The sequence below is a fragment of the Ambystoma mexicanum genome, chromosome 11 (assembly GCF_040938575.1).
Source record: "Ambystoma mexicanum isolate Mex_15411 chromosome 11, UKY_AmexF1_1, whole genome shotgun sequence".
Classification (NCBI taxonomy): Eukaryota; Metazoa; Chordata; class Amphibia; order Caudata; family Ambystomatidae; genus Ambystoma; species Ambystoma mexicanum.
Window position 1 is genome coordinate 190,305,293 of NC_090934.1, and position 26,594 is coordinate 190,331,886.

At 46.6% G+C, this 26,594-nt stretch overlaps 1 protein-coding gene across 1 annotated transcript in view; it reads right to left on the reverse strand.

Moving 5' to 3' along the window:
• Positions 1 to 26,594, reverse strand: part of LOC138503213 (pancreatic secretory granule membrane major glycoprotein GP2-like) — a 310,155-nt gene that overhangs the window by 198,206 nt on the left and 85,355 nt on the right. The gene's annotated exons all lie outside the window — the stretch shown is intronic.

Here is a 26,594-nt window from a genome sequence, read left to right on the forward strand (position 1 = left end):
TCTGGGCTCGCTGGTGGTGATGAATGCTGTCAGGGCTGTGTGGTCCCTGAACGCCTTGTGGCTCTTGGCTGGTGTCCTCCTGGGTGCCATCGGCAATCCTGCCAGAAGGTGTGTCCTCGGTCACAGCTACTACTGCTGGTTATATGGGTGCAGTCGGTGTGGAGGTGCATCTGGTGGCACGTGGGGTTGACGCAGGGCATGCGCTGCCACCAGCAGGATTGGTCTTGCTGGGGCCAGGTGTTGGATGCTTCGGCGTCGCATGTGTCCGGCCTTCAGGCGTGGTAGTGGACGTTGAAGGCCCGGAGGCACCAGTCGCCGATGGGCCTTCCCCCTCTTCCTCCTCAGCCTCTTCCTGAGCTACCCGAGTGCCTGTAAGGGACAAATAAAATGCTTTCAGGTATGGTGCGTTCATGTGGTTTGGCATGCAAATCACACTTTCTATTGATCAGTGTGACACCCCACGCATGTGGCAGGTGGGCAAGGTTGATCAGGGGCCATTGCATGTGCCCACAGAATTGTGGGAATGGCTGCACACATGTGTCTGTGACCCTTGGCCAGGTGGCCTTTGGCCTGTGTCCGGACATGGCGGGGTGTCCATCCAGTGGCAGCTGACTGGGTATAACATGCATACATAGGGCCCTGCAGGGTCACGAATATTGTGGCATGCTCTTATGGACATGTGCTGGCGTAAAGGCACGGCCTTTGGTTTTGCAGCACATTGGACGGTTGAATGTGTTCATGCCACCACAACCCCTCCACTGGTGTTGCATGTCTTGTGGGACTGCCATGGCTGAATGGGACGCAGCTGTGCAGCCAGCAGCAGTGCTGTGTCTTGTCTTGTGTTTGGCTTGCAGGGAGTCATACACTGCCATGAGACTTGTGTGCCATTCTAGCATGGGGATAGCAAATGGACCGGCGACATGTTGGTGTGTCAACTGTGCAGCGTCATGGATAGTCACACACCACACTCTTGCTGGCACGAAGAGCGCCAGCAGGGGAGTGTGGTGCATTGCACTTGTATTGGCCTCTTGCCACACCTTCACACTCCACACCCGCACAGAGGTGTACTTGGTGCCCTCCCCCCAGGCTGCTGTGGTGGGGGCCTGATGTGGCACCCCATCAGTTCATCCTGATTACCTGGGCAAGCTGCTGGGCCTGCTGGCATGTGTCCCTAACCCTAGCAGCGGGGGGCTTGACACACCTCCTGCATCGTGGCTGCTGGCACCCACCTCCGCTCTCAATACCCTCCATGTCCAAGATACTGCTGCACTTCTCCTCCCATGGTGTGAGGACAAAAGGATTGGTGGTTCCGCCTCCTGTTCTCATGTTGGGGGAGAAGTCCCCGTGCCCTGACCCTTAGGTCGTTCCATACTTTGCAGTTGTCTTCTGCATCACGGGGGATATCTGCCTACTGTAGTTACTTTCAGGCTTATTGCCAGCCAGGTGACGGTTTTGCGCTGGCTTGATGTTTTGCGCTGCCTGCTCACATAGAGCTCCTTGCAGTGGCCAACAAACTCATCTGTGAGGACTGCTAGTTTACAGAGCTGGTTTTCAGGCACCTTCCCGTGGGTATGTGCCAGACATGTTTCCAGGAAGTGGGGGTTTCAGGGTGGCATCTGTTTCTGAACATGGCCGCTGCCATGCTTCTCATTCTGGCGATGACGCTATTTCCACCGGTGCTAATCACGCCGGTGCTATAGCGCCGACAGAGCCCAGTGGTAACGTTATTCGCGCCAGGGCTTCAGCAGAGTGCCTTGTTTTGGTGCTAATTCTGCCAGACAGAATTAGCGTTACCGCTGAAATGGAGCGCGCATTCACGCCAGGATGTGATGCAGCGCTAATTGCGCTGGAGGTCCCAGTAGTAACGCTAATTCCGTTTGGCGGAATTTCCACTGGGATACCGATCAACTCATGATGAGGCCCTTTGTCTGAATACATTGTTGGACGTACCACTTGTCCTTAAGGCTATGTCACCTATCTCCTTCGTACCCTTGGTGTATGTTCCTATAGGTATTCTCTTCCAGAAATGTATGTTTTCGGTGGCCATGGCCTCTGGAAACAAGAACCCACATTTTCCCTAGCGCATAGGCTAGGGGAAACCAGGGCCCTTCTGTCTGTTCCACCCTACCGATGGTATGTCCCAGGAGCGCTCATTCTCTGACCTTCTTAGAAGACCAATCGTCTTACGAATGTTCATTTAAATGAGCACCAGTCCTCCCAATGCTAAATAATGACAGTGAAGAACCATATGTTGCACTTCTCCTCCCTTTAGATGTGGGTAGGGCCTTAGAGATTTATCTTGCCAGCACTATGGAAGATAGACAGTGTGATTACTTCTTTGTCACCTTCTGTCTTGTGTACTTGGAGAGGAAGCCCAATACTCCTACCCTTAGTAGATGAATAGGATCAGCCATCACCATGGCATATGAAGAGGCTGTACGGGGCATATCCACTAGGCCTATGGCAGCCTCTTGGGCTGCCTTCAATGGGGTGCCTTGCAGGGAAATATGCAGTGCCACATGGGCATCCCCCCATACATTCATAATCCATGATAAATGGTATGTTTGTCCCCCTAGGCCACTGCTTGGTTGGACAATGGTGACCTGCGTCTGTGACTGAGACTGTAAAAATATAAGCGATTAATAAGCGTTTATTGCAATACATCATCATGTCTTATTATAAGACTCAATCTCTTTTGCACTGCTTTTCACGTCCTCATTCTGGCGATGAACAAGAGGGACAAGGGGTAATTATCAGAATACTTAACAGAATTCTCATTGTTCTGAGTCCTACTCTTACTCGTTCCAGTCCAAAAACTGCTCCTGTCCACCCTGGGTGGATATTGTGAAGAGATACTTCTAGAAGGGGGCTCTGCAACCTGTGACTCTCCAGATGTTTCCGAAAACAACTCCCATGAACCCTCACCATTGCCTATCTGTATGAAGCTGTAGTCCAAAACCTCTGAAGAGACGAATGTTGTAGACTCCTGTGCTACAATATAGGCAGCTGGCTTAAAGGATTATCAATCGCCTTCACTCTCTCGTGACCGGGGGAAAGGGTTGGAGGGTTCGTACAATGTATTTATTTATATATTTAAAGCAAGTGGTTACCTGCTCGGAAGGTGGGATGCATCATTCTGTAAGAACTGGAGAAGTAACCATTCACATCTACATTAGGTGATGAGGCGGGGCATATTCATATTTGCAATGCCGGAAGGTCCTATTCACAGGTCCACTGGATGGGGTGAGCGACATATTCTCAGTTGTACTGGATACAAGACAGAGGCCTATTAACAGCTACGCTGGGAAGGGAGGGGCCTATTCGGCTGCACCAGTCAGGAGAAATTGCCTATGCTGCACTAGTCAGGAGAAATTTCCTATGCTGCACCAGTCAGGAGAAATTGCCTATTTACAGCTAGGCAAAGTGGAGGAGGGGCATATTTACATTTGAACTGGATGGGGAAAGGGCATATTCACTGTAGTACTTGGTTGGGGAAAGGGACCTATTTGGAAACACACCCAAATTTGACTTTCAAAGGCAGATGCTATGGTGCCTTAGCATCTGCCTTTGAAAGTTAAATTTGGTTGTGTTTTCATAAGTCAAATTCGGGTGTGTTTTTGAAAGTCAAATTTGGGTGTGTTTTCATAAGTCAAATTTGGGTGTGTTTTTCATTTAACTTTTGGCCCTCAATGTGTTACCTGCTAGCCCAGTGACTGTTCCTTTACCGCTGCACTTGCATATTTCTCCTACTGCTGCCTCTCTCTACCTGCCCATGGCATTATCTGTTTCTCCTATCTACTCCAACTGCTTCTCTATCACCTATCCTCCACTTCTCACTAAGTCTGGTAAGAAGAAATTTAGAAGATATATCTTGACCTCCAACCCAGGTCTCCCCATTGCTTATATCTAGTCCAGCGCCTCTGCCATGTAAAGCCTCACTGACATCTCTTTGTCGTTCCTTCGCCTGATCTCTGGACCCCTCATATGATATCTGTGCTCTGTCCTGTCTCCTCCTCTCCCATAAATGGCGGCACCCGCTGGGAAGTCCTCATGGCTTCCTTTGACTCCTCCAGATTTATCATTAATGTCTACCTAAATGGCAATGTTATGGTGCAAGGCCCCCAGGCCAATCTCCTCCCCTTTGATAGACAGTTCCCTTGCCTCATCAACTTCCTAATCTCCAGCTGTCCCTTACTCTCCTCCCTTGGCAACCTTGCCCTCTTATCCTTCCTCCTCTTCCCCGTCTCAAGTTCACTCAACTCCTCAGCAGGTTGTACCTCTCATTTGTACCCCTCCCCGGAAGGTCTTTAAGGCTGGCAACCTTCTTCACCTCACCACTCTCACTCTGCTGTCAAACACTCCTCTGACATCTGCCACCTCCTTGAAAAACTTGACCTTGATGTCCTGGGTCTTACCAAGACATAGTTCACGGCCAGCTCTGTCACAAGCTTTGACACTCTCCTCCTTGATGGCTACAAGATCCTCTCTGTTCCCAGATCCACCCGGCCCGGATAGGGTGTAGCCCTGACCTTTCCTGAGTGGATTCCTGCCTCCATCATCCCCACTTACTCCTCTTTTGAATGCCTTGTTTGCAGGCTCTCTCTCTCATAGCCACTCTCTTACTGTTGATACTCTCTACCAGCCCCCCCGTCAAATCACCTCTTTTCTCTGGGTGGGCAGACCTATCCTCCTCCCACCTGGCCTCAACCACTCAGCTCTTCCTCCTTGGTGACCTCAACATGCATCTTGATTCTCCCTGTTCCTCGTCTGTGCTCTTTCACGATCTCTTTGATGTACTCTCCCTCTCTATCCTCCCCTCCGGCCTGACTCACTCTGCTGGTCACACACTTGATGTCTTGATCTCCTCTGGCCCCAATCTCTATTCCCCCTCACCAGTCCTCTCTCCTGGAGTGATCACTGCCTCCTCTCCTCCCATCTCTCCATCTCCTCCCCTCAAGCCAAGCCCACCCCAAGATTGCTACCCACCTTCTCGGACATCGGGCCCATGAAGCATGTGTCAGTAAAGGCTTTCGCTGCCACCTCCTCCCTGTTCCCCCTAAACCCCTGGCTGACTCACACCCTGACACAGCCCTGTCTCTGCTCTACTCCTCTATTTCTGCTTCTCTTGATGCTTTTGCCCCTGTCATGAGGATCCCTTTGAAGCCCAAAGCCAAGTGCAATTCTTGGTATTACTCTGACCTAGCTACACTGAAATGTAAGTGTAGGGTGGCTGAGAGGAAATGGAGGGCTTCTTGCTCATCCTCTGACAAACTGGCCTGTTGCCTGCTCCTAAGGCAATACCGACTCTCTGCCTGCACAAAGAAGAGAGTCCACATTCAAGCCTGTATCTCTGCGAAACGTAACAACTTGTCCGAACTCTTTAAAATCTGTAAGGAGCTGGCCAATCCTGCTGCAGTCTCCACCCCTCCTCTCGCCTCCCAGGCTTTTTGCAATGCCCTTGACTCTCACTTTATCTCTAAAACCACTCTCTCCTTTGCTCCCCCTCCTTTCCCCCCTCCTTCTCTGCTTACTGACCCTCCTTCAGCTACCCCCTCCCTCTTTCTCCTCCTTTCCTCTTTTCTCAGCTGATGAGGTCTCTAGACAAGTCGATCTATGAAAGCCTCATCAAAACAGGTCCATCCCAGTTCCTCTAAAACCATTAAGAACCACATTGATACTCTTGCTCCAGCACTTGCCGATTTCTGCAACCTCTCCTTTGCCTCTGGATCTTTCCCCTCTCCTCTGAAGCACTCCCTTGTGCATCCTCTCCTCAAGAAACCCTCAGCACTCCCTTGTGCATCCTCTCCTCAAGAAACCATAGCTGTTCCTTCTTGTCCGGCTAACTATCGCCCAATTTCCATTTCTCGCTTTTTGGGTAAACTCCTGGAAAAGCTACCCATCTCTCAGCTTAACTTTAATTCAGATTCTGTTGGCTCTCTCTATGACCACCAATCTGGCTTCAGAACTCCCAGAAGCACGGAAACTGCTGTCCTGAATTTCCGTGAAGATCTGCTCCCCAACCTTGACTCTAACATTCCCTCTGTCCTCATCCTACTTGATCTCTCCTCTGCTTTCTATACGGTCAACCATACCACCCTGCTCAACTGTCTCCGTGACAACCTGGGTCTCACCTATCAGGCTCTGATCTGGCTGACCTCTTTCCTCTCTGATCGACCTTACCCGGTACAACTTGGGTCCTGCCTGTCTTCTATCTCCCTCTCTACTTGTGATGTTCCCCAGGGGTCTAACTCTTTCCCTGGCTTTCCAATCAATACCTGGCAAATCCTGCCTATTAAATTTCCTTTTTCTGCTCGAATTTCCAGTGCTATGCTGATGACACCCAACTCACTTTCAGGCTTCTTTCAGCCATCTCCTCTCCTTCCCTCATCTCTGATTGCCTGATCGTCATTCGAAATTGGTATGCCGCCAATGATCTTTGTCTAAATGCCAACAGGACTGAGATCCTTCTCATTGTCACACCTTCACCATCCTTTCCCCTCACACTCTGGCCGGCCTCCCTTTGCCCTCCTCCTACCCCCACCTGCGAGGCCAAGAACCTCGGGTCATCTTTGACGCTACACTTTCCTTCTCCTCACACATCTCTAATGTCTCTAAAAAAATAAAACTTCTTACTGCACCTCCTCAGAGGTACTCTGCTTTTCCTCTCCTTCCCTCAGAAGCTCACTGTCTCCCAATCTCTGGTTCTCTCCAGATTGGACTACTGTAACAGCTCCCGAGGCCCAGAGTTCAGGAGATGCTGCGCAGCCAGCACCTAAACTAGGTGTTGGCAATTACTTCGTAACACTACTCTATTATCAGAAGCACCTTCTCTTATGCATGAATGTTTTGATGATGGGGCATTTACAGGTCAAACATCACACAAACCTCCAGTTACCTATCAGACCTGTGCCTTCTACAAACACAATTAATGCGAGTCACAAAATGAAATTAATTTTTCATAATGTCAGCTAGTTTTTCAATGGATTTTCCAATTTCTGCAATGTGTGGCAAACAACGAGCTGGAAGTGCGTGCCAAACAATTACTCGAGAGCGGTGACCTTATACTCAATTTATTTCATTGCCTTTTAGTGCTGAACGTACAGTGGTACAAAACAGAGGAGATTGTTCAAGTTCACATTACTCTGTATTCCTGGACTTGTAGGAGCTCATTTTCAAAGTCCTTGAGTGCAAATGCAGTGGCTAAAGACTGGTGTAAGACTGTTTCGCCTGTCTTTACGCCTCCTTTGACACTTTGGTGGGGGTGTAAGGGAAGAACAAGTTACTTATCAACTGGTAACGTTCTTTCGATTGGATGTTCCTCCAACGTATTCCTCATCTTAGATATATTCCATCCCGCTTTAGCTGCTTCTGAAAACATTTTTTGGCAGAGGGCGCTGTGCATCGATGTTGTCGAATCGATGGTCCCTCGAAGGCCTCCATCGAGGGTGACATCATCGGGTATATAAGTAGCACGTGCGGCGCCCGTTGGCCTCAGTTCTGTTTTTCCTCTTCACTTTTGATTTTGTACTTTGTAGATTGTGCCGGTAGACAGGTATCAACCTTGCAAGAGTTGAAGTGGCAATAACCCGGCAAAATCTACATAGAGATAGGCTGGGAGGGCGATGAGGAATACATTGGAGAAACATCCAATTGAAAGAATGTTACCAGTTGGCAAGTAACTTGTTCTTCGAGTGGATTGTGTCCTCCAACGTATTCCTCATTTTAGATAGACTCCCAAAGCAGTATGGACAATTTCTTTGGAGGCGGATGTAGATTTTATTGATACCCTTAAATGGCTGAATATAGTACTGCTTTACCAAAATTTAACTCCTTAGACTGGGAAGCATCCAGACTATAGAATTTTGAAAAAGTATGCAGCGAAGAGCAGATTGCTGCTTCACAAATGGATCTTAAGGGAACACCTCTTTGAAGGGCTGTCGAAAAGGCGATGCCTCTGGTGGAATGAGCCCTTAAACCTTCTGGTGGGTCTTTCTCTGCTAATCTGTAGCATTCTGAAATACAAAGCACAATCCAATGTGATATGTTTTGTTTTGACACTGAATGACCCAATTTCCTTCCGGTGTAGCCAATGAAAAGTTGATTATCCACTCTAAGTTTGGAAAGCCTAGAGATATAAAAGCTTAGAGCTCTTCTCTGGTTCAACGTCTGCAATCTTTCCTCTTCCTTAATAGGGTGAGGTGGAGGGTAGAATACGGGTAGAACAATTTTCTGATTTAAATGAAAATCAGACACAACTTTAGGTAAAAATGAGGGTTTAACCCTTAATACAACTCTGTCCCTAAAGAACACAGTATAGGGTGGCCCAGAAGACAGTGCCTGCAATTACACTCACTGTTCTTGCAGATGTTAAAGCCACTAGGAAAGCAGTTTTCCGTGTAAGTAATCTTAATGGACAAGTGTGCAAGGGTTCAAAAGTGGCACACATTAAGAATTTTAGAACCAGATTAAGATCCCAAATTGGCACTTGGAATGGGTAAGGAGGAAACACATTAATAATAATAAATACTTTATTGTGGTACAATCCAGGAATTGGATTTTACACAACTCATATCACATGTAAAATAGCTCACATATGAACAACATATAACATCAAATGTCAAGCATAAAAATATCTCACATAACAACAGTATAAGAAGAGTATAAGGAAAGGAGCACACTAGATACATTTCATATACATATACATATAATTTACCATATAGGCAACCATATAGGCACAGGCTAAACAATCGACAATATGATGATGTCATTTCAATCGTTCATTCAACCATTAGCCTTTGGATTTCACAGTCCCATAGAGCGGCAGTATGTTAAGATACCATAAGGGATCATTTTATTTCTGAGATAAAGAGTTTGTTATCACTGGGATAAGTAGGTAAGGGCTTTATTTGAGTCCATACCCTAAAAAGGGCTAGCTGTAAACTTAGGGAAACTGGATTCAAGCACCCATACCAGAACACTTCTTCTTTTATCGAATCATAATTATAGAGCCATTTTCCATATGCATTCATATATGTTGGGCCAAGTTTTGGGCACAAGGTTAGCACATGCCGCGCAGATTCCAGCATTCCTGTCACCTGACATATTCTACAAGTCCTGGACTCACGAGGGATTTTCAACCTTGGCCCAATTATAGAATGGACCGGGAGCTGGTTCGTTCTTAATTGTAGCAAAAAACGCCTTACTTCAGGTGCCGGGCATAGCAGTAGGTAGATCTGGGGTCTTAAATATCTGTGAGAAACATGAGAGACTGCCTCATATCCTTTAAGCTTAGTTAAGTGTTCTGTGTTCATGCACCAGTCCCACTTATTAAACTTATCTTGGAACGCTCTTTTCTGGTGAATATAAGGCAAAGGTTTTAACTGTTCGTATGGCCAATCAATCTCCACAAACAGTAACTCATTCAGCTCTTTGTATGGACCAACTCTAGGGTGTGTTTCTAGGTGGTAACTTTGTCCTGCCAGCCTGAGCAATTTACAACAAGGGTTCGCTAAGGCTTTCAAATAGAAGGAACCATGTGCCCGCAGTGCCATTCCTCTCAGCGAGATAAGGCCCAATTCCAATCTTAAATATTGAACTGAACAAGATGGTCCCAGGCCCAAGACACTCCGCCAATAAAATCCCTCCAAGATGTTTAACCACGTGAGGTCCTGCATTGCCAAAGCCTCCAGGCCATATAGCACGGCAGGTACAAAGCACTGTAGATATAGTTTCATAATACCAGCCATACTAAAGCCTGCCGTGCCCTTAGCAAATCTACAGGTCTGATACGTGAGCAATTTAGCTCTCCTCTTTTTAGTTCTAATAATGGCCTCGTAATCTGATAGGGCTTTAAAATCCAGCCCCAAATATGGGTATTGCTCCACCGCCGCAATTGTTCCTAAATTGGTAGCAATTTCCGATCGTCTCGGCCCTCTTCTTGCGATCGCCATTATTTGGGTTTTTTCCAAGTTTACCACTAGACCTAATTGTGCTGAATAGACCTGCAATTCATTGAGTAAGTTCTTAATACCCGTTAGTGTACGATCGAGGAGGATCAGGTCGTCTGCATATAACATTCCCGTAATAGGAGTTTCATTTAGTTTAGGTGGGCAATTTGATTTTAATGCCATACGGTACAGCAGGTCGGCTATATATAAATTACAGAGCATAGGAGCAGTTACGCATCCCTGCTTGACTCCTGTGTTAATACAGATCTTTTCTGATACCTCCCCCCTGTCATTTAGACGGACCCTAGTTGAAGTATTAGTGTGCAGGGCTATCAGTATGTTTACAATCCAACTTGGGCACTCCATTTTCTTTAACTTGAGCCACAATATATCCCGGTCCACCAAGTCAAAGGCACTGGTAAAGTCTACAAAAACCATATAAAGTGTAGCCTCCTTACATCTAATGGTGTTATTAATCAGCTGATCTAGGACCCTGATGTTATGGATTGTGCCTGCCCCTGGCCTAAAGCCCGTTTGTACAAAGTGTAACACCTGTCTTTCTATGGCCCACTTTTCAATCTCTTTGAGGACCAAGGTGTTAAAGATTTTACTACTCACGTCCAGTATAGAAAGTTGGCGATAATTAGCGGGTAGTGTTCGCTCCCCCTTTTTATATACTGGTATCAGTAGGGACATCATCCAAGAGGAGGGAATTTGGCAGGTTCTGCAGATCCTAGAGAATGAAGTAAGTAAAATCTGCGCCCAGTTATGTGGATCCTGCTTCAATCCATGTTGGCCAAACCATTTGGTCCTGGTGCTTTTGAAGATTTTAAATTCAGTATAGTCTGTTTAATACACCTGTAGCTCATAGGGGGAGGCCAACTTGTAACCCCCTTAATACTTTGTGGGTTAGACATGTTCTCTCTGTGCAACTTATTAGTGATATATTCGACCCATTTTTCGCCCGAGATAGGGTTTAACACCTTTAAATTCTGTTCTCCCCCACCAGTGCCAGTATTTTCCATATCCTACGGCTATTTTTACTACAGAGGGCTTCCGCAAACTTTTGCCATTGAGTTCTTTTTTGAGACTGGCGATACCTTTTTAACCAACTACGATATTTACATTTTATCTGTAGAGACTCAAGATTGCACATGTCTCCCACAGCATTAGTAGTTCTATGTGCTCTTACGGCTCTTAAAGCTCGTCGCATCAGGCGTTTCTGGTCTCTAATGTTTGCGTCAAATGCAAGAGTACCCCCACTCTTCCAGCTTATCCCCGGGGAAGAAGTTGTTTTAAAAAGGGAGTGTGTTAGATGCATAATCCAATTTTCAATTTCTTCAGGGCTCTTTCCCCTCATTTGCTGTTTAATGGTCTTATGGATAGGGAAGGAGATAGTAATCATTTTTTCAATGTATCTTTGGGTCCATCTGATCTTATTCATGATTAGGTAGCAGCTCTCTACTAGAGTCCACCTTAATAATCCCCCCCCCCCCTTCAACACACAATGTGAGGGTTCCATGATCGCTAAAGTCATTTAACTTGATATTTAGGTACTTAACATGTGGGAGAAAACATTCTGATACAGCCATATAGTCAAGGACAGAGCACTTATTCCCCACCGACCAGGATGCTTTCCCTGGTGTAACCCCCTTACACGACCGTTTAGGATTGTCAAATTCCACTCTTTTAATATGTCTAACCATATTCTCCCTTTGTTATTACTTTTAAACAGAGGCATATCACACATATTTTGTACATGAGGGTAGTTTCCACTCCCCTCTAGGTCACAGCATTTTGCATTCAAATCGCCTCCAAGTATGACTGCCATCTTATTTCCCCCAGTGCACCAGCCAGTCATCAAAGTGTACAATTTATCCCCAATGTCTTCTGTATTAAGCTCACCCGGAGGGTCATAGATGGTAATTATCAAGACCTCCTTACAGCCTGCCCAGCCCCCTGGAGGATTTATTTGAACAGCCAATACATTTCCTCCTGGGGTATCCTGATAAATCAGTTTGGGGTTATAAGAGGACTTTGCACCAATTAGGAGACCCCCCTTAGGTCTTCCCCTTTCTCCTCTTACTGTCCTACATTGGAAAGTTACGTAGCCATCAAATTCCACTTCAAAAGTTACCCAGGTTTCTTGTAGTAGAAATATATTACAAGATTCTCCCTCACTTAACCAGTGGTTGTGTCCCCTCGTATTCCAACTGATAATGGAGGTAATTCAATTTTTTTTCTTCTGGGCAAACATTCCTTGCAACCACTCCCACCCTTGTTCATCACTAAGTCTTTGGGCAGCTTTAGTTGTCGTAGGTACCACAGTGCTAGGAGTACAGGCACAGGAGCATTTTTGGCATTTTTCCTCCCCTGCCAAAGTCGGTATGGGTACATCTAATTTATATCCCAGATATTCCAAAGACGACTGGTTAGCCCTTATCATAGCCGCAGTCTCAGGTAAGCAGCAGTGGATTGTTGTAAGTTTTATTCCCTTTAAACGTGAAGGTTCCACAAAATCAACATCGCTGGTATTAAGTATTCGAAGTGAAGGAATTTTAGAAAAAAGGGTAAAGAGTGTGGATCTGTTAAGTTGGACACCCATTTCCCCTCCTTCAATAGGCGCAATAGTTACATTTTTAATGTCCAATTGCTCCAACACCGGAAGCTCCCCACAGGCCAGACTGGGCGTTTTAGTGGGTATAGGTTGGGGATGAGACACCAGTTTCTGTCCAACCAAGGATACAGGATTTTGTATAATTGCGCCTGATTCAGTACCAATTGACAGCTGATCTTCCAAATGTTGGCTAGCATGCCCCTGTTGCTCATCCATAAGCCAGCTGGTGAGGGTGCCCGCTGTTTGGGCTGATCTTCATTTTCTTCTAGCAGCCCGTTTACGTTGTTTTTTAGATAAGATTTTTACTGAAGGCCGCGGAGTGGAATTGCAGGGTGGAGGGGGAGGGTTATTTACTTTATCTTCACATTTCTTTGTCTGTCTTCTCTGTTTTCTAGAGGGTATAGTTCTATTTTCCACCTCCTCCTCTCCCACAAGTATGGGCCTGTGTTCCTCCTCAGTAGTAGTTTCCTTATCTAAGGTTAGTAATGGGGCTGCCCTATCCCATTCCTTTGTAGGGATAGCGGTGGGTAGGATACCCCTTAGATCGATACAAGGAATAGTGGATTTTTTGGCCGGGGCACTCAATAGTTTATAGAGGGCAATAACCACTCTCCCCTGTGCTTTTTGATCTTCATGTATCGTGCCACATAGTTTTAACAGGATTTTAATAGCAAAATGAAGAGTTGCATTTGCAGATTGTGATGTTTCATGGGTGCTATACTCCGTTGGTACCAGGTCATGCAACGAATTTCCAGAATCAAAGGCCATGTTTGGACTAGCTGATAGTCTTGGTGCCTTTGGTGAGGGTGTCGAGTTTATTATAGGTAACAGGGGGGGATCCGTTTGTGAGGCAGAGGACACACAGATAGGATATACCTCTGCCCCTACAAGGGGGGCTTTTGTAATATGCTCTAATATAGGAGTTGTAGGCCCTTTTTCCTCCAGAGTGTCAGGTATAAGATCACTTGATGCAATGGATCCTACCATCTTTTCCTCTATTTGTTTCCCCTCTTGTGATCCTACCCGCTCCTGAAGGGCATAGCATAACTGTAGTAATGAATCGTTATCTAAATCAAGCGGAATATAGCTGCCTTCCCCTTCAATTTGCGAGGCGTTTCCTCTTTTGGGTCCAGACGTGGTCCATCATCCATAGGTTTACAGGGAAAATATGCATCCAAAGGGCCCTTTTGGGGGACTGCCACTTTTCCTCTGGTAGCATTTTTCTCCCCATTTTCTGCCATATGGTCTTTTCCCATATCCACAGAGGTTCCTTTGTTTGAACGTAGCCCATAGGGTTTCCTTCCCCTTGCAATTGCTTTATTTTGGCTTGTTGCCTTTCCCAGCATCTTTATCAAGCTTGGTTTAGCTGAACCAGAGGGGCAGCAAGATACAAAGAAAAAAGAGGGGGAGGGAAAGGCAGGCAAGAGGAGAATGGAAAGTGTAAGTGTCAGTTATGAAGATTGGCCAGATTGTAGCACTTTTCTTTTACTCCACACGGCACCCCGACAACCAGTAGGTCAATGTAGCCCTCGGGTATAACTGTGTCTAGGGCAATAACAGTATTATTCTTACACTCCCAATCGGTTGACCACGAATATTCTGCAGCGTGCAACAAACTGATATTAACCCAATGCTTACACTTACGATATAGTCGTCCGGGATCAAAGAGAAATGCCTCCACAGTCTCCCGCCCGATTTAGCCGCCAAACAGCCGCACAACAGTACAGCTAGCGGCCTTGTCACCGCCGGGCTTTACGCCGCAAGGGTGACTCGAGTCTCCTGAAGTGGACTCGTAAAGTCACGTGACGAGTCACGTGGGCCGGGCTTGTCCCGCCTCCTCCAGGAAGCTGGTAGCCTCACGGCAAGAGCTGCGCTCGCAGTGCCGTAAGAGGAAAGTTGGATCAAGTGCAGCGTTCAGGTAAGGTCCAGCAAGTCTTTCAAGCAGAGTAAAAACACATTAGTGAGTCCTTTTAAGAATTGTACTACTTACAGGATTTAGAAATAGGAGCATTCTTCCGACGAGCGCTTGAAGATGCAAAGCGCTGCAAGATAACCCTTAATGGTCCCAACATTTAGACCTCTATGTGCTAGGGACTAGAGGAAGGACAGTACTTCCGGAGTAGAACTTAGAAAAGGATCGACATTCTTTTCTCTGCACCAGTTGCAAAATTTTTCCAACGGCAGCGGTATAGAGATTTTGTTGTTGGCCTTCTTGCCGAAAGCAACACCTCCATGACGTCATCTGGAAGGTCCCAATCCTTGTATCTCAGCCTTTCAGATACCAAGCATGAAGGTTGAGAATTTTGACCTCTGGATGGAGAACCTGACCACCCATTTGAGAGAGAAGGTCCTCTCTCTGAGGAAGACGTATCGGGGGACAGATGGACATGACTAGAAGGTCCGGGTACCACGTTCTCCTGGCCCAATCCGGGGCAATTAGGATCATGCAGCTTCTGAACCATCTCAGTCTTCTGATGACCTGAGGAATGACGGGAATCGGAGGGAACGCGTACAATAGTGGGAAGTTCCATTCCACCATGAACGCGTCCCCTAGGGCTCCTCTCGGGGGAACTTCTCTTGAGCAATATCTTTCGCACTTTTGGTTGATTCCAGTCGCAAATAGGTCTACTTGAGGGGTTCCCCAAAAGGCGAATATCTCTTGACCGACTTCCTGAGCCAGTTCCCACTCGTGGGACTCCGTGCTCTGCCTGCTCAGAGCATCTGCCATCATATTCTCCTCCCTGGCTAGATGAATAGCCGATAAGCCGATTCCTTCTTGAATTGCCAAATACCAGAGCTGCATTACCTCTCTGCACAGAGGTAGTGACCCTACACCTCCTCTTTTGTTTAGATAATGCATGGCCACTGTGTTGTCCGTCATTATCAAGACATTTTTCCATCTGACAGATGGTAGAAAAGCTTTCTGCGCTAGTCTGATTGCTCTCAGCTCTAAAAGTTTGATGTGTAGTTTGGACTCCGATGGAGACCAGCGACCATTGATTGTTAGATCGTTGGCATGAGCACCCCACCCCATGAGTGAGGCGTCCGTCACTACTGTAATCTCCGGCCATGGTTGCCAAAACTGTTCTCCTTTTAGGATATTCTCTGAGTAAGTCCACCACAGAAGATCCTGCTGAACCTTGTTCGGAATCTGAAGAAGATCCGTCATTTGACCCGAGAACTGGGACCATTGAGTCTTTAGAGCCCATTGAAGGGATCTCATCCTCAGCCGTGCCTCTGGCACTAGGAAGATGCAGGATGCCATGACGCTGAGCAACCTTAAGAAGTCATAGGCCTGGAGATTTTGGGCATTTTGGAATTTGGAAACCATCTGAAGAATGTCTTGAGCCCTCGAATTGGGAGGTGAGCTCTTTTCTACAGATTTGTCTAATACAGCCCCTATGTACTGGAGCTGTTGGGAAGGTGTAATGTGTGACTTCTTGAAATTGAGGGAGAAGCCCAGTTTGTGGAGGAAGTGGCAGGTGACTTTCAGATCATCCAGTGCTGGTTCGGAAGAACGCGCCCTGATCAACCAATCGTCCAGGTAGGGGTAAACATGAATCCCCCCTCTCCTGAGGTGCGCTGCCACCACCACCATCAATTTGGTGAAGACCCTCGGACGGAGGTCAATCCGAATGGCAGGACTCGAAACTGATAGTGTGAGTCGCCAACTACGAACCTCAGGTATTTTCTGTGCTTGAGATGGATTGGCACATGAAAATAGCATCCTGCAGGTCGAATGACACCAACCAATCCAGAAGTTGGAGGGCCTGAAGGATCTGAGAAAGAGTAACCATCTTGAACTTGTCCTTCCTGAGGAACTTGTTCAAGTTCCTTAAGTCCAAGATGGGTCTCAGCCCTCCGTCCTTTTTGGGAATCAAAAAATACGGGGAGTTCCATCCCTTGTTCCTCTCCGCTACAGGTACTGGCTCTACAGCACCTTTCTCCAGCAGGGTTTGAACTTCCTGCTGTAGGAGCGGGTCTGAAAACTTCAAAATGTGTCTCCCTGGTGGATTGTTTTGAGGTTGCGTTAGGAAAGGAAGGCAATAACCTTGGGCTATTATTTCTAGAGCCCAAACATCTGAAGTCATGGCTCGCCATTCTTGCAGATGCTGTGACAGCCTGCCTCCCACAGGTGTCTTGTGATGAAAGTCCTCAAAGCGGTTTTGTGGTGGTTGCTGCGACCGCTGATGGCAAAGAGGCTGCAGCTGGAGCTGGCTTTGCACATTTTCCTAGTCCACCATGAGTGGCTTTTTTCTGGCCCCTTTGACTGGCCATGCTTCTCGCCTTTCCATATGAGGAGTAGTAACGATAGGATCGTCCCCTCCAAGATTGTCCTGGTGCACACAAAGGCTGAGGTTGCCTAATAGCAGCTCCTAAAAACTTGGCAACTGCTTTTGAGGTCTGAAACCTCTCAAGGCTCTTGTCATCTTTGCTGCCAAAAAGGTGAGACCCGTCAAAGGGCATGTTCAGAAGGCGGTTCTGTACGTCTGGTGCAAAACCCGACTTCGGTAACGACGCAAATCTGTGCATTACCTTGCTAGTGCCCATGGACCTGCTCACACTATCTACAGTGTCCAATCCAGATTCAAGGGATTCTTGCATGGCCTCCTTTCCATCTCTAACAATGGCTAGGAATCCTTCCCTTTCATCCCCTTCTGTTATGTGCTCCGGCGCCATTCCAATGCACTCCTACAGAGTGTACGAAAACTTTGCCAAGGCACATGTGGAGTTGGCTGATTTTAAAGCCATACTCCCAGATGAAAATACCTTTCGTGCCCAGCCATCCACACGCTTATCGTCCCTGTTCGGAGGGATAGAATGGTACATCATTTTGTTAGAAGCTGTGGCTGCCTGTATCACCAGACTCTCAGGAGTGGGCTGTGTAGACAGATAGCCGGGGTCGCTACTAGCAGGGCAGTATTTTGAGGTGAGGGATTTATTCACTGGAGGAATAGAATCCGGAGTCTCCCAATTCTTTGCCACCCTATTTTGCAAGGCTACGTGAAAGGGTAGTATTGAGTCTTCGGTGGGACCATGGTCCAATATATCTGTCAAATCATCCTGGATTAATTGGGTTGGTGGTCTAGTCTATCCTAGACAATCTACCACCTTTATCATTAGTTGACGATATGATGGAATGGCATGCTCTCCTGGCTCTGGCCTGCCAAAGTCAGTTTCTGGAGATGTGTCAATGCCACTTGCATTGTGTAGGGATTCCACCAGGTCCCTCATCCTGGTTTCTTTTGAAATCAGGCATTCTGGGACATTTGGGGTGCCATATTCCAGCCCAAAAGGCACATTCTCCTCATCAGATCTCTCCGGTTCCTCCGAAATTGAGATCAGAGACCTGAACAATTCCTTCCTAGGAAGAGGTTTGAAAACCTTTTCTGGGGCAGGCGGGGGAGGTGTGCTAATGGGTCTTGAAGGTATTAAAGGCTTTGTAGCCTTTTCTTTCCCTTTCCCTGGTTGAATTGGCTGAATTGGAGCCTTCGGCTCAGAGGGTTTCGGGGACGACGTCGACAAAGGCGTCGATGGCATCGACTTAATAGTTGTCGTCGACGGAGCCGGCTTCGAGGGCATCGAGGCGCTATTCTGAGATTTGCCCTTCTAGGTGTGTTGGGTCTCGGACGGCGTTGGTGACCTCGAGCGGTCGACTCGACCAGTCTTTCTCGCTCAGCGTCCTGGAAGGTTTGCTATCCTTCCTTTTTCGATCACCCAGGCTCCAGGGCATGCGAGTTTCGGAGCGATGACGCTCCCGGCCAGCTTCCGAAGAAGGCATGGACCGAGGCTTCGCTTTTTCAAACACCTCCATCATTTTGACTCTGAATGCTCCCCACTCTTCGGAGGAAGAATGTTTTGCATTTCATCCTTTTTGGGGATTTGCCCGAGGACGAGGTGGAGGGTAACCTGTGGCGTCTTTTCTGCAATTTTTTTTGTCGAAGACGACGAGCAATGGGAATCTCTTCAGGACCTGGACCGATGCCTTTCACATCGAGGAGACTTATCCTCACCGGAACTCGACTCAACGCTAGAGGCTTTGCGGTCATATTTACGACCTACCTGTAGTTTTCCCCTCCTCTCTCGCAAGACCTTCCCCGTCATCGCCTGACACTTCGTACAGGCCTCCATGTCGTGGTCTTCCCCGAGACACCACAAACATTCTCGGTTTGGGTCTGTGATAGACATTTTCGAACTGCACTTTTTGAAATCTGATCTCGGGGTCGTAGTCGCTGTCGATGACGAGGACATATTGATATTGTAGTAATATTCTCACTGCGTCACAGAACTCGTGGCGCGCTGAATCTCTGAAGCAATGTGTACTGCGGAAAAACGGAACTGAGGCCAATGGGCGTCGCGCGTGCTAATTATATACCCGATGATGTCACCCTCGACGGAGGCCTTCGAGGGACCATCGATTCAACGACATCGATGCATGGCGCCCTCTGCTGAAATTTTTTTCCAAAGCAGCTAAATCTGGATGAAATACATCTAAGATGAGGAATACGTTGGAGGACACAATCCACTCGAAGTTACGTTTTACCCTACCGTTTGCCCTCCATCTTTAAAAATAACTTGGTGCGACACCATCATGACATTTTAGAGCTGGCGTGAAACCAATGAATTCCCATGGAAATCGCCTGCTTTTTGTAAAAAGCTGGTGATTTCCATAAGAAATAATTCTAAACGTTGTACTGTGGAATATAAATAGATGAGTGTAAAGAGGTTTCCGCCATCACTTCTCATTTGCACTCTGCAGTGCAAATGACAAAAATTGGCCTATGGGGACCTATGTGCATGTATGTGGAAACATAAGGGGCCCCCTCTGGGAAATGTAAATGTTTTTATAAAAATGAGCTCCTTTGTCTTTCATTCAAGATGTAAAATATAATGCTAATGAACAAGTTACTTACCCGTGGTAACGTTCTTTTAATGGATGTTTCAGCCACGTATTCCTCATCTTCGATATTCGATATCCAGCTTCAGCTGCTTCTGAAACACTAATAATATATTTTTTTTTTGTTGCAGTGGCCGCTGTGTGTCGGTGCAGTCGTCTCGATGTCCCTCGAGGTCCTCCATCTCGAGGGTGAGGTCATCGAAGGAATATATAGCATGCGCAGCACCTGTTGGCTTCAGTTCTTTTCTTTCTTTTCGTAGAACCACCCGCATAACCACGGGTTTGACCATACTAAGCTTTGATGGAGCGAAAGCTGTAATAGCATGGGACATTCTACTGTTGGGGTAGGCAGGGAGGCCGATGAGGAATACGTGGGAGGAAAATCCAGTCGAAAGAAAGTTACTAGGGGTAATTAACTTGTTTGTTCAAATGGATTGTGTCCTCCCACGTATTCCTCATCTTTGTTAGACTCCAAAAGCAGTGTTTGTTTTGGTGGAGGGTGTAAGAATTGTCTCAATGGTTTCTATGAACTGAATGTAGGACAGCTGTTCCAAAGGTTCCATCCTGACTGAGGGAAGAATCAAGGCAGTAATGCTTTGTGAACGTGTGTATAGTAGACCACGTAGCTGCCTCACAAATGTTTTTGATAGGAACCCCTCTTTGCAGAACCAAAGAGGTAGCCATGTCCCTGGTGGAATGCACCCTCAAGCCTTCTTAATGGTCTTTGCCTGCTAGCCTGTAGCATTCTGAAATTGCTAGAATGATCCATCTGGATAAGCTATGCTTTGTCACAGCATGCCCAGTTTGTGACCTGTGTAGCCTGTAAAAAGCTGATCATCTATACAAAGTTTGGGTAATCTAGAGATGCAGAAGCCTAGTGATCTACATGGATCTAATCTGTGCAATCTCTCTTCCTCCTTGCCAGGGTGAGGTGAAGGATAGAAAGTGGGCAATACAATTATCTGTATACATGAAAATCTGAAATGATCTTAGGAAAAAATAAAGGCTTAAACCTCCGACCTTATCCTTTTGGAGAACAGTAATGGGTGGTTTAGATGATAGTGCCTGCAATTCACTCACTGTACGGGGTGAAGTTAGTGCTACCAACAAAATGTTTTTTAAAATGTTTGCAACCTTAATGGACATGAATGTAGAGGTTCAAATGGTGCACACATAAGAAATTTAAACACCAGATTAAGGTCCCAAACTGGAACCTGGAAAGGAGATATGGGGAACGCATTGGTGAGTCCCTTCACAAATTGTGTCACCACTAGGATCTTAAATGTGAAGATTCCTCAGACGAGCACTTAAAGATGGATAGTGCTGCAAAATAGCCTTTAATTGTTCCACAATGGAGCCCCATACTGGCTAGATATAGTAGCAAAGATAACACCTATGGTGTTTTGCATATGTTTTGCATAGTAAAGGGTCTATATTCTTGTCCTTGCACCAGCTGCAGAATTTGTTCCAACTGCAACAGCACAAGGACTTTGTTTCTGGCCTTCTAGCCAAAAGCAAAATCTCCATTACGTCATCCGGGAGGTCCCAATTCTTGTATCTCAGCCTCTCAGAAACGATGCGTGAAGGCTGAGAGTTTTGACCTCTGGATGGAGAACCTGACCCTTCTCTGGCGAGAGAAGGTCCTCTTTGTGGAAGACATATTGGAGGGCAAATGGACATGTTCAGAAGGTCCAGGTACCATGTCTCCTGGCCCAATCTGGGCCAATTAGGATCATGAGTTTCCAGAACTTTCTCAACCCCCTGATCACGTGAGGAATGACGGTGACTGGAGGAAATGCGTACAGGAGTGGAAACTCCCAGTCCACTATGAACGCATACCCTGGAGATCCTCTTGGGGGAAATTCCCTGGAGCAGTACAGTCCGCACTCGGGTTGACACTGGTCACAAACAGATCCACTTGAGTGGGTTCCCAAAAGGTGAAGATCTCTTGGAGGACTTCCTGAGCTAGTTCACACGCGTGGGAGACTGTGCTCTGCCTGCTCAGAGAGTCTGCTGCTGTGTTCTCCTCTCCGGGCTTGGTGAACTGCTGATAGGGAGCTTCCCTCTTGAGTTTCTCAGAACAAGAGCTGAATTGCCTCTCTTCACAGTGGTAGTGATCCTACACCTCCTCTCATGTTGAGGTATTACATGGCCACTGTGTTGTCTGCCATTATCAGGGCATTTTTCACTGTACAGAGGGCAGAAAGGCCTTTAGCGAAAGTCTGATTGCCCTCAGCTCCAAAAGATGGATGTTTAGTTTGGACTCTGATGGAAACCAACAACCACTGATTGTCAGATCGTTGGCATGGGCTCCCCACCCTGTGAGTGAGGCGTCTGTCACTACTGTTATCTCCAGGCATGGTTGCCAAAAAGGTTCTTCCTTCAGAATATTGTCCTCACAGGCCCACCAGAGAAGATCCTGTGCGACCCTGCTTGGAGCCTGAAGTAGGTCTGACATGTTGCCCGAGAACTGAGAGTCCTGAGAGCCCATTGAAGGGATCTCATTCTCAGGCGAGCCTCTGTGTTATAAAGTCTGTTTGTGATTAAAAAGCTGGCACTCACACACAGACCTGCTGTGGAGTCAGTAGTTGTTCCAGTTAGCACAGATGTACAGTATATACATCAATCCTGTTACTCTTCAGTTATATACTCGACATGAAGTACAGGACTAGGACAGGGAGGGTATTGGACATACATAGGAGAGAAAACCAACGAGCCATCCTCACAACCCAGCTCAGGCCCCCAACGGACACACTCAGAACATTCACTCACTGATCCACATTCTCCTGAGTTGCATTCATGCATCAACATTCTGACAGCAAGCACTCCAGGCCAGTGACATCACATGACAAGATTACATTACAACATCTCCCTTTCATACCCAGACACTGTGGGTGGTGTCATTGGACCTTCAGGATACTTATTGTCATGTGCAAATCCATCTCAAGCACAGGAAATATCTCAGGTTCGCCGTTGGCAGTTCTCATTATCAGTTTCGAGTTTTGCCTTTAGGGGTGACCTCTGCCCAAAGGGTTTTCACCAAAATGATGGCGGGGGTGGCAGCGAGTCTCAGGAGATGGGGGATTCACGTCTACCCCTACCTGGATGATTGGCTGATCAGGGCAGATTCTCCAGAACAAGTCCTGGATCATCTCAACGTCACCTGCCACTCTCTTCCCAGACCGGGCTTCTCCCTCAATTACAAGAAGTCCCATATGAGACCATCTCAAGACAGTCTGCCTCCCACTTGGGTTTCGTGACTCAAGACCTCAGAGAGGTTTTGAGACGGCTGAAGCAGTGGCTGTTGGTAAGGAAGGCCCTGCTTGAGCGGGATTTGAGAGACTCGCACATGGCTTCTTTGCATCTCTAATAAAAGCCAAGAACCCATCTCTTTCCTCCCACTCAGGAATATACTCAGCCATCATGAAGGTATAGTCCTATATAGTGAATAAAAACTTTGCTAAGGCACATGTGGAGTTGGCTGACTTCAGAGCCATGCTCATGCCGCAGAAAATACATTCCTTGCCCATGCATCTACTCTCTTGTCATCCCTATCTGGAGGGAAGGTTGGGGAAGGTGCCTGTTTTGAGGTTGCCGTAGCCGCCTGCACCACCAGACTTTCTGGGGTAGGGTATTTTGACAAGTAGTTATTTTCTTGTCAAGTTTTTGTTTAGTGCCAGACATGACTCCAGCGTCTCCCAATTGATTGTCACCCTTTTTTGAAGAGCAATGTGGAATGGTAACATGGGAGCCATTTGCGGACCCTTATCTAGGATGTCTGTTAGATCATCCTGCTCGAAGGGGAGGGAAGTCTACTTGATCCCAAGTAATCTACAACCTTAGACATTAACTGTCTATATGATGCATCTGCATGTTCACCAGCTTTGGGTTTACCTAATTCTAGCTCTGGTGAAGTATCCATTCCACTGGCTGTTTGTAAGTTGGAATAATTACCTTTTAGCCTTGACCCCTCTGATATAAAACTATCAGGAACATTTGGTGTACAATATTGTAGCCCAAATGGCGCATCGTTATCCGATGGCTCATTTTCCTTATAAATCGAGGTTCGCGATTTGAAATAATCCTTTCTTGGCAAAGGAGTATAAGTCTTATTTGGGATGGCCGTTGAAAGCTTCAAAAATGTTGAACTCGACGCTCAAGGAGACGTTGATATTTTTACTGAAGTCGTTTTCGGCTATGATGGCATTTAAGGTTTTAATAGTGTTGAAGGTGCCATGGTTGTCAATGGCGTGGCTGGCATCAATGGCGCAGAGGGCACCACTGGCGTCAATGGTGTTGGCGACCTTGATCTCGACTTATTCTTCAATTTACGGCTTGAAGGATCCTTCAATGATTACTCATTGCGTCGAGGCCTCAATGGATCTCGATGAGGATCTGGCATTTATCCCGGGCTTGAGGGCCTGCAGGATTTGGCTCAAGCCCTTTCCTTGCCAGTTTTAGAAGGCACGGTAGGAGCATGGCTTGTTGAGGGTTTTTGTTTCTCAAATATGTTTAGCATTTCTAACCTAAATTCTTCCCATTCGGCAGGGATGGAGGACTTTGTGGGACAGGGTATAGCTCTTGTTTTGAGGAAGAATTCGAAGTGGCTCCCTCAGAAGAGGAGTTTTGACAAAGAAGTCGAAGTGGGAGACCTGTAATGCCTCTTCTGCCACTTCCTCGACAACGATGAGGTATGGTGGGAGCCACTCCTCGACCTGGACCTTTTCACCTTCTTCCTTCAAGGAGAGTCGCCTCTCACATCGTCCAAAGAAGGTTTCTTCGACAGGGTAGTCGATGGGGATTTCTTGGGGTTTCTACCTAGCGCCAACTTCCACTTTCGCTCCATCAGAGCTTCGCCAGTCATCGGCTGGCATTTCGAGCAGGCCGAGGTCTTGTGCTCCACACCGAGAAACCACAAGCATATTCGATGTGGGTCGGTTATCGACATATTGGAACCGCAGTCCTGACACTTCTTGAACCTGGTCTTTAGGGTAGTAGGTGTCGAAGACGAAAACATTTTCGCAAATGAACAATAGAAGCGCACCGTAGTTCTCGAAGCGTAAGCTTACTCGGAAAAACAGAACTGAAACCAAGGGGCCCTGTATGTGCTATATATACCTTTAATTAGATCACCCTCAAGACAGAGGCCCTCAAGGGACATCGAGTCGACTGCATCGACACACAGCGCCCTCTACCGAAAAAATAAAAAAACATTTCCGAAGCAGCTGAAGTTGGATATCGAATATCAAAGATGAGGAATACGTGAGAGGACCCAATACATTCGAAATATTACTCTTTAATATATTTCTAAAAGTATGTATATGTATATATATTGACAGGTTTCTTTGATTTGTTATCTTGTGTACCTTGCAAGTAAACTACAGTTCGGAAAGTATGCATTCCAGTGCCTAAATGGCAGAGTGGGTTAAAATCAAGGCGCCACTGCTTAACCAAAGTATGTGATCATGGACAAATAATTAAATCTCACTGTGCCTTAGCTACAAAAATTGGGAGACTATATAAGAGATTTACTTCACCACGTTGGAAAAAAAGCCTCCCTTACAATGGGGCAGATTTGATTTTTTTATTGACAAAATGGGGCCTATGTATACCCCTCTGCTGGTGACCCCTAAAGCTGTCACATAGAAGCCTCTGCTCGATATTACTTGATTTGATGGGAAGACATATATTCTCAGCAGCTAGTCAGTGGTCCAGCGAGTACAGTATAGTGGACTGACAGCAGAGGCACCAGCATGAATGTCCTCCCATGATGATGCAGTCACCCGAGTTGCTTGTGCCAGACAACAGAGTTCTGCTCCAGAAGAGAATGGGCAAATCTCTTGCTTGGCCCTGTTATGTTGTAATTGTGTCTTATATAGCACAGGTTATGCCATTTTCATAGTCACTTGGGACTTCAGGATCTGCAAGAGGTGGGGGTAGAACACTAATGCAGGCGAAAATGCAACAGGGGAAGGTTACATTTTTTTGCAATGTTGATCTGTGAAGATGTCAAAAGGTTGGACTCTCCGTGATGTGTACGTTTTAGATATCTTTCACCCGTTGTATGGAGCAGTGGTTAAAGTGCTCTCTGTGTTTGTAATGTAAATGTGCGGTTGTCTGGTAGAGTGGTGTTTAAGGAAAGTGTGAAATGTTGTGTTGGTGCATCTGTGGTGTGATAGTGTGGATAGAATATATTAGTGTAGACATGTATCTTAGCTCCCATTGGGGAAGCCTGTGTTGTTTCAGTGCTGGAGTTGTTTGATTAGATGTGCTATCTAGTAGGACAGTGATTTAGAGGTGGTTTTTAGTTTAGGCTATTATTAGGTGACGCTTGCGCTACAGATAAGCTGAAACTATTGCATCACAGTACAGATAGGGAGAAATGTCATATGAGAAGGGACATGCAGCTTGTAGGTGTTGTTTGGTTATTTATCTAACCATTGACTGCCCATGCCCATGCTAATCCCTACGGAAATGCCCACACAGTTCCTGCCCCTCTCTGCTCAAAACACCTCCTCATGGGAAGTCTTTGAGCTATCTTCATTCAATCCTTACCATCAAACTTTGCACTTTAAGGCCTGCTAGTGTTTTCTGGTTTTGGTGTATGCTAGCGCCACCTATGCAGCCAACAAATTAGCAACAGAAAAAACGGGGAAATGGGTGTTGAGAACAAGGATGGCTGGTTGGCATGGTAACTGGGTCTACAGCAAAATGTCTGCCATTTTCATGGTCACGTGGCACTCACTTCAGGATCAGTAAGGGGACTAATGTAGGAGTGGGGGAAAGGGAAAGGTTCCTTTATTGCAATGTTGATGTTTGAAGATCTGAAAAGTGTTCACCCTGCATGTGTGTATGTTTTTGATATTTTTTGCCAGTTATATGGTGCGTTGGTTAATGTGTGCTCCATGTTGGTAATTACATTGTTTGATTGTTTGTGGTCTCTGGCAGAGTGGTGTGGGTGTATCTGTGGTGTGTTACTGTAGTTGGGGAAATCTGGTGTAGACATATGTGTCTTGGAGCGGTCTATGTTGCATTGAGTAAGCCTGTTGGGTTTTAGTGGTGGAATTATGTGCCAAGTTATATTGCCCATTATGGTGGGACGAGGAATGACTTTGAGGTGTTTACTACTCCC